At 36.6% G+C, this 7,449-nt stretch overlaps 1 pseudogene; it reads right to left on the bottom strand.

Annotated features, from left to right (window-relative positions):
- Positions 1 to 1,146: 1,146 nt before the first annotated feature.
- Positions 1,147 to 2,044, bottom strand: LOC101591508 (annotated as a pseudogene).
- Between the last annotated feature and the right edge of the window lie 5,405 nt (positions 2,045 to 7,449).

Raw genomic sequence — 7,449 nt, 5'->3', positions numbered from 1 at the left:
ATTCTTATCTATTCTTCATTTACTAAAAGTTTTTAAGTTAGGAGTTTGATCAGTACACATTTTATCTGTTTCTTTTTTTTTCACAGTAGCCACCGTTCAAGGCTTATTTGGTATTATTGTTGGTGTGACACTGGGTTGCACTGTTCACAAGTAGATCTTTTTACATTATATGGCAATGTACACTGCATATATATATCACAAAATAAAACCTTTTAAGACAGTTATGCACAAGAAATGCAGTATTGCATTTGTACACTGGTTCCCAGGCTGGGACCAACTGGGCAAACTTCAGACAAGGCTTGGTTGGTGAAGCTGTGTAACTGAGTGACACGCATCTGTTTGAAGAGTAAATGGAGTCTGCTCAGCATTAGCTGAGGTGTCTCAGAGATGCTGGGCTACTTCACACTAACCAGGACTACAAGTGCAGCAGCATCCGGCATCAGGACAGAGCTGTGGGGTTTTGTAAACCGTTTCTACTTCTAACTTTCAGAAACTGATGTTTTCCCCAGACCATCTTAATAGTGCTGCTTCAATCACATGTCAGCTAAAAAGAACAACTGGCACAATCCCAACTAAACCCTCCTGCTTAGACAGTGATGTGGTGACACTGGAAGACTCTAAAATTGCAGCGCCTTATAGATTGACCACAGTTTATCCACACTTTTCTTCAAACATGACTCTTCTTCAGGAGTCAGAGTCTTCTTCACAACATCAGAGATCTCATTGTCTTTTTTTTTTCAAAAACTCACTTTATTCCAATGTGAAATGAAGACGTGATGGTTTAAAAACAAGAAAAAGTTCTTGATCAGCTATGGGGATGCCTCTTGCTAGCTCACGCCCACTCCCTTTGAAACAAGGTGACTGGACAGACCCTACCCACAAGCAGCTCTCTGGAAAACCCCAGGCAGAGGCTTCCTCAGGCTCACAGGGTAGTGGATCTTCTTCCCCTCCTAGTCAGGGTTCCTGGGTAGGAGGCACAGAAAAGCAATACAGGCAGGCAGGGAGAGCAGCTGGGCAGGTAGGTGCCCCACCACCCCTAGGGCCACTCTCTTTAGAAGGTGCTTGTATGGCAAAGACCAGGCAGGGAGCTAGGCTCCATAGAGGTGACATTCACTTCTTTCTGTACCTGGTTATTTTCTTCCAGGATCAAGGAACACTAAGGAAGAAATCATCCTTGATTCCATAGAGCCCCTTAATCATGGTAGAAATTGCATGTACCCTCCTAACTTTCTTCATTATACTTTCTGCCAAATCTGCCACCCACAGTCCAATGGCCCAGAATGTGTAGCCTTTCAGTTTGATCACTTCATAAGCACTGTCAACTACCTGTTTGCAAACCTCTTTCCAATGCTCCTTGCCCCCAACAGTTCCTAACTCAGGGTGCAGATTCTTTATGGTGACACCATCAACATTCACTCCAATCCACAAAGGGACGCTGTAGTACCCATGCTCCCCAAGGATCCAGCCAGGCCGCTCAGTGAGTGCACGGCCAGTCTTTGTCACATCAGGTAGCAGAACTGGTCTGAATCCAGGTTGTAACCACTGTTGATAACACAGTTCTTGGGAAAGCCTCTTAGCTTCCTAAACATACAGGTCAAGATATCCACTGGGTTGGATACAAGAAGCAACTTGTATTGGGACTGTGCTTTACAACATTTGGAATGATGAACTTGAAGACGTTCACATTACTCTGCACCAAATTAAGAAGGCTCTCTCCCTCTTGCAGACATGCTCCAGCGGTGATAATAACCAGCTTGGAGTTTGTGGTTACATTATAGTCTTTGCCAGAGACAATTCTTGGTGTCATAAGGAAAAGGCTGCCATGTTGGAGATCCATCATCTCTCCCTTCAGTTTGTATTCCATGACATCAGTAAGAGCAAATTCATTCGCCAAGTCCATCATTAAGATACTGATGGCACAGGCCATGCCAACAGCACCAACCCTGACAACCGTGATCTTATTCTGGGGCACCTGTTCCTCCTTAAGGAGATTCACAATCAGCTGATCCATGAGACTGGCCATCTTGGACTTAGAACCACAAGGAACCAGGAATACATGTGGGGTGGGTGTCGGGGTGCACACTTCTCAGATCTGGCCTCAGCTGCAGCAACTCTGACACTTCCATTGTATCTGTTTCCATGACCATATAATGTATTTCTAATTCACCAAAAATTGATTATCAAAAACTAAACTACCATTGTGTATCTGAAATAAATTCATCTTGCATACAATATGTGTATGTTCCTACATTATTTGAATTAATTTCTTAATACATATTTTCAGAAATTTTCAGGACACCTGAGGAATGGATAAAGAAGATGTGACATTTTTATACAATGGAGTATTACTCAGCTATAAAGAATGATAAACTCAAAGCCTTTATACTTAAGTGGATACCACTTGAAGATATACTCATAAGTGAAATAAACCAAACCCACATGTATAAATATCGTATAGTCTCCCTAGTGTAAGAACTCAAAAGAAGAAATATAAATAAAAAGATATAACACAGTTGAAAAGAAAGCGAGAAGTTAAGGATTAGACAATGAAGAGAGGGCAAGGAGAGAAGCTAGGAAACATGACAGGGGCAACATCATACATTTATATGCACAAGATGGTTAAGACAGTGATCCTGAGAATGTTCAGCAGGTCTTTGAAACTAGCAGTTAATTGCTAGGATTCTCACCCTGACTAACTTTATATGCTGATACCTGTAAACTGAGCAACAACACTAAATAGCAATGTGTAATACTAGGGTCATGCTTGAAATGCCTGTCATTCTGGTCTTCTAAATATGTACTGCTTGTCATGTCATATCAGTTACTGCTATACTGTCTCTCAAGTAAATGTTTGTTTTTTTTTAAAAAGGGTAATAAATGAAAACAAGAGACAAGAAAAAATGTCATAGGACTGTCTTGCTACAAAACTGTATATGGTAGAATTTCTAAACTTCCATTTAAAAATATGTAATTGTTTATTCCAATTTTTAAAAATATTTTTATTTCTTTTGTCTTTTTTTCCTTCACATTCTGTAGGGATTTAAAGTTTAACATATCAATACTTGATTTAAAATACCTGTTCCATGTTATGTCTAAGATGTTTAATATTCAGACAGATAGTGAGGTTAAGATCAACTGTCTATGTTATTCGATAATCATGTCATTAAGCTTCTTTTCTGGAGGACTAACAACTTAAGTTTGCAGACCAAAAATTAGAGAAAAAAAGGCTACAAGGACAGCCAACATTTTGGCCCTAGCCCTTCAAGGTAAGTGAGGATTCAGGACATAAATGAACCTGTACTGTAACATTATGTAAACTCAGTTGTGTCCCAAATTTTCTGATCAAGGAGATTATGGGGCTACAGAGGAAACTGATAGAGGATGTAGAGTGTGCTTAAGGAGAGTCACATGGGAAGAAAACATTCTCTCAGCCTTTCACAGAGAACAAATTGGTCAAGCAATGGCTGTGACTCATTCACATGGTTGACACTGACAAAGGACCTACAAACTGCAGTACAGGGTTTCAGGGTAAATCTTGAGGGGATTTGACTAACCTTGTCAGATACAAAAGTTACATTTCTTTTTATATAGGTCTTGCTTTATCTTGGTCTTAACCATCCAGCAGAAAATAATAAAAACAAAGTATAAAAAGTAAAGCCATATTTATATGTTGAGCTGTAAAGGGCTCAAGTCAACAACTTTTTTTAAAAAATAATTTTATTGAGAAACAAATAGCAATGAGACAGTTTCAAAACTGATTGGTAGGACAGTTTTAATAATTAATACATTGCATATTGTTGTCTTAGTGGTTATTTGTTGTACAAGATACAGACATGATATCTTGTCCACAAACACTATTAAAATAAATCTTTCTATTCATTGAATTAAGAGTATCTGTATATCTATCCTAACTATTTTGAATATACAGATACAAAATTGTCATTCATTTGTATCCCATTTTTTGTTTAGATTTGTCATAAAAGGGTATTTCATTGTCATTTAAATATTGTAGGTGTGTGAATTCAGCAAAAATATTCCAATATAGTCAAGCAGTCCATAATAGACATTGCCAGTCCTACGGATAACTCACTACTAAAAATTACTCTATACTACTGAAGAGAAGGTATAGTTTGTGGCAGAGGGGTAAAATACTCTGTACATTCCTATTAAATATATATGCTTAAGGACAGTGTTCAGCTGTGATACTACTTTATTAGTGTTCATTTAGTTGATCTATCCCTTTGTGAAAGCAGGGTGTTAAATTCCACTATGATTGTATTAGTGAATATTTGACCACTTAATCTCAGTAGTTTTTGTTTTATGAAGATGAGATACCCAGAATTTGGTGCATATATATTTATTAATGGTATCTCTCTTTGTTGGATTATTCTTTAACTAGTATGCAATGAGCATGTTTGACACTTATAATCAGTTTCAACTTGAAGCTTAGCATTTCTGATGTTAGAATGGCTGCATCTGCTTCAATTGGGGGTGCACTGTCCTTAAGCATATGTATTTAGTGAAGAATATCTTTTTCATTTTGAAGTGTTTCTTGAGTGGAGCAGACAGTTGGATTGGTTTTTCATCATTGCTGTTGTAGCTATTGTTTTGTTTTATTTTGATCCAGTCTGCCAATCTATGTCTTATAATTGGAGAATTGAAGCCATTAACATTGAGAGATATTATTGAGAATTGTTGATTATTTACTACCATTGACTTTTTTATTCACTGGTGAATCCTTTATTCTTGCTTGATATTTATTCATTGATCTCAATAACTTTTTAATCTTGTAACTCTGCCTATTTTGAGATTTTTGTCATAATATTCCTACGTATTTTCTCAAGAGCTGGTTTAGTTCTCACATAATATTCAGTCTGGTCTTTTGTCATAGAAATACGTTATTTCTCCATCTATTTTGAAGAATGCCTTTGCTGTATATGTTAGTCTGGCTTGGAAGTTATTTGTTCTTATGGTTTGTAATTCTTTACTCTATGCTCTCCTCGCCTCCAGGGGTTGATAGGTCTGATGTGATTCTAGTTGCTTTACCTTTCTATGCAGTTTTTGTTTTTACCTGGTTGATTCTAAAATTTTGGAATTTTAGTGACTGCCTGGTAATTTAATAAGGCTATACCTTGGTGAACTTCTTTTGTCATCAGAATTGTTCCATGTTCTATAAGCTTCACTTGTAGTTTAAGCTATTTTCTTATACTTGGGAAACTTTTACTCTATGATCTATGTGAACATGTTAGTAAATCTGTCTGTAATATTTTCTAGTTTTTCTCTAACACCGGTTTCCTCAGATTGGTCTTATTGACATCTAGAAGTTGCTTGTAGTCTTCTCTTTTATGTTTTCTTTTGAGCTTTTCATCATAATGCACTATTTTATCCTCAATATCAGACACTATGCCTTCATATTGGTCATTTTCACAATTTATAAATTGTAGATTTATATTTTATATATTTCTGTATAAGATGTTTTGAGGATTCCATGCTGTTGTTGAAACTTTTATTTATATCTTTAAAGACTATAAAATAATATTAAAACAAAAAATTACAAATGATACAGAATTTTACTAAAGAAAACATGAATTTCATAGCATTTTTGTACTGTATATATCATTGTCTTCAAATAGTTGTTGAGCTTACCAGATATATGCATGCAAAATTGGAAGAAGAAAGAAAAAGAAAAACAAATATAAGAAAGTAAAAAGAAAGAAAAAGGAAAAAGAACTGAAAAGCGAAGGCAAAACAAATTAAGCATTCCATTGACCATTCCATGGACCAGCAGAAATTCACAGTAAAGTTGTCCAAACCATCCTGCTTACATACATAGCGAAATCTCTTTCCCCGACTCCCTCTCCAGCACTTCTCCTCAATGCAGTAACTCTTTCCTTTTAAACAGGTTCATTCCCTTTTAACAGTACCTACTATACCCTTCAGATTTTATTTTTTCTTTCAGTGTCTCATAATAAGGAGATAATATGATGTTTGCATGTGTGAAACCCATTATTTAAATTTTAAACTGACTCAGTTAGCTCAATTTTTTTTTACCTATTTTCCTAAAATTCACTATGGGTATATTGAATAAAACCTCTGTGAACTCTTGATTCATTTTTTCTTTGAACTCATTTATTTTCCTTGTCCCTTGTATGAGTCTTTCATAGAGTTCTGCTATTAGGTATTTTTTTTCTTCCCTTTGTAACCCCTTGGTCTGCCTTGGATAGTAGCATGAACCCATAGATCTTCTAATGTCTTGCTTCCTTATGTACATATGTGTAGCTGTGCTTGATATATCTACATCTATATTGATATCTCTATGCCTCCACCTCTTCCTCCCTCCTTTTATGGGGGAGGACTACAGATTGAAGACTGAAAACATGAGGAGAGTTTGTAATTTGTAGGGAGATTTTTAGTGGAATACTGCCTCCCTATAAATAATTTTCAACTTTGTATGTCCAGTTCAAGTACTTACTGCATCATTTACTTTAAGTAATTTGGAATCTGTTCCTATGTTTTGCTCAAAGAATTACTTTTGGTTATAACAGCATCAACAGGTTCAATTAGTCAATACTTTATGTGCTATTCCTTCCAGCTATACTTCCCCTCTTTATCTATTTTTTATGCAGAATATGACTGTTATTGGTGATTGTTCCACAATGAGGTAGTTGAAATGTAGGGAGAAGTATGGGGTGTGTTTGAATGAGGTGTGTGGGATACTCTGAGTGGTTTGTCACTGTTTATTGTGGAAGGCAACCTTGGGCGCATTATCCCATATTTCCCTTGCAGGTTCCAATTGCTGCTGAGTCTCTCAGTTCCTGTGTCATTTTCTCTTCCTTATGGAATGTTGTACAGTTGTCTGGAGTAGTGTTCTTTGGGTTAGAATCGAAATCGGACATGATCACCACATTGAGTTTGGTTAATCCATCTCTTATGGCTCTTTCCTTTTAACATAGCTTCTCTCCCTATTTGTATTTTGTGTTGCTTTCTGAGTCTCTCTGACAGGGCTCTTCTTCTACTCAGCTATATTGGATATTCCAGATCATTCTTCCCAATGTATATTTCCTCAGCTCTTACAATGTGACTCTTCTTCTAGTCAGCCATTTCTAACCCCTTATTCCAGAATATTGCCTTTTTCATGGTCAGGTTCATTGTTTGGTGGCACTTCTACTGTCCCATGTAGAGGGGAAATAGTGTATACCCAACTCCACATTGATGGTGGCTGAGCCAAGGCATGTATCTACAGTTGTAGGATAGAATGGGGACCAACTTTCAGGGCTGAGTATTCCCTGGGACAGCAAGTTCTAGTGTTCCACCAGGTCCTATCTTGTTAGTTTAAATATTTTTTAATGCTATAGCACTCACCTTTGATAATAACGCATACAGAATTTTAAAGGCTTTCTAACACCTTATTTTAGAGATCAATTTTGTGCATTTTTAATTTATAATATA

This window comes from Octodon degus, unplaced genomic scaffold (genome assembly GCF_000260255.1).
Source record: "Octodon degus isolate 3935 unplaced genomic scaffold, OctDeg1.0 scaffold00041, whole genome shotgun sequence".
NCBI lineage: Eukaryota > Metazoa > Chordata > Mammalia > Rodentia > Octodontidae > Octodon > Octodon degus.
This window is presented reverse-complemented; position numbering and strand designations above follow the sequence as displayed.